Source organism: Galeopterus variegatus, unplaced genomic scaffold, assembly GCF_000696425.1.
Source record: "Galeopterus variegatus unplaced genomic scaffold, G_variegatus-3.0.2 Scaffold7135, whole genome shotgun sequence".
Classification (NCBI taxonomy): Eukaryota; Metazoa; Chordata; class Mammalia; order Dermoptera; family Cynocephalidae; genus Galeopterus; species Galeopterus variegatus.
Genome location: NW_007733246.1, coordinates 82,654 through 84,457, shown reverse-complemented (window position 1 = coordinate 84,457; position 1,804 = coordinate 82,654).

Below are 1,804 nucleotides of genomic sequence, written 5' to 3'. Positions count from 1 at the left end.
GTTCCTGTGGACCCACATAGGAGTGAGAAGCCACAGACAACTGAAAAAAGGAGTCACTCAGAGGCTGGTGAGTCACTGCAAGGGACGGACACACAGCCCATCCTATACTAAGTGTTTGGAGTGCAGGCAGTGGGGGAGACAGGACCACTGGGGGACCACTGGAGCACAGCATGGACAGCTGATCTGCCCCCCAATCAGTGCAGGGTCCAGTCACTCAGTGGAGACTGGTCAGGAGTATAGAACTGCAGGGGCTGCAGTTTGATGAAAAGACTCAGGCCCAGACCAGAGTTTCCACACAACCCAGGTGCACCAGACCTCACGAGAGCTGGAAGTATGTACAAGGTCAACCATTAAAACTTGAGCTGCACAAAAAGCTTTCCCTAGGGAATCAGCAGCAAAGCAGCAGTTTAGCTCAACCACAGAGTTCAAGTGCTGGTCCCCACAGGAAGTTCCTCTATTTTAGAAGTAAGCAAAGGACAACAAATTAGTTCCAGTGCAGAGTTTAAACTGTGGGAACAGTGAATAATCTAACACAGAATGGAAAGAAAAAACAAAATACCCACAGATCAGAGACAAAGTTTGATATTAACTAGTAAAGGTCTAACCCCACCAAAGAACACCTATAACACCTAGAAGGACCCAAAGCCCCCTGGGCTCCCAAGCCAGGGAGAGGGAAGGGCCAGGGGCCTCAGCCACAACCCCCCAACGTCTGCAACTAGCCCAGCAATGACCCAGCTGATGCCGGAAGCTCCCTGGTCTCCCTTACTGGAATGAGGGGGGCCGCAAGCCTCAATCTCTCCCCCCTCCTTCCCCCTCTTCCTACCCTATTTCCCCTCCCCCTTCCCTTCTCCTTCTTCCTCCCAACTGCTCCACAACAACATCTTAGAATGAGGCATGGAGCCAGGGGAAGCCAAACCCAGCCACAACCAGGTAAAGAGCACACCAAAAATACCATTTCCATGTGGGTAGCCCACCATAGCCACCACAATTGCCATGGCTGCCACAAAAGCGGCTAGTCTGTATAGCAGCAGCCACAGCCACTGTGCAGATGGCATGCCAGACTCTCAACTGCATTGACACAAGGAGAGGTATCAGTGGAAACAAAAAAAAAAAAAAGGAAGAAAGAAAAGTTCTGATGGAGTTTGGATGTGTTGTCTCCTCCAAAACTCATGTGGAAATTTGATCTCCAATGTGGCAGAGTTGGAACCTGATTGAGTCGTGGGGGCGGATCCCTCATGAATGGATTAATGCTCTCCTTGGGGGAAGGGGGAGTAGTGAGTGAGTTCTTGCTCTATTAGTTCCCGCGAGAGCTGGTTGTTCCTAGGACCCTGGCACCTCCTCTCTCTCTCTCTTGCTTCCTCTCTTTTGCTTCCTCTGGCCATGTGATCTGCTTGTACCCACTGTACTCACTTTCTGCCATGAGTAGGAGCAGGCTCAGGCCCTGCCAGATGCAGCTGTCCCAGAGTTCTAAGCCCAATAAACCTCTGTTCTTTATAAATCACCCAGTTGCAGGTATTTTGTTATAAGCAATAAAAATGGACTAATACAAGGTCCTCTCTCTTCACAAAGCACTCTACAGAGTAATAGAAAAAGCATCTGACTTACAGTGATGGGGAGGACTTGATCACACCTGTCTCAGCACTGGGCAGATCAACTGGCAGCAAACCAAGAGAGGAGCAGTTAGTCTATCAGATGGAGAGAACGAATCTATGGTTATTAGAGGGGGGAGGGAGAGGGGAAGGGAATAAGGGGCATAAAGAATAAGTATGACTTGAAACAATGAATATGCTAATAAAAAATTTTA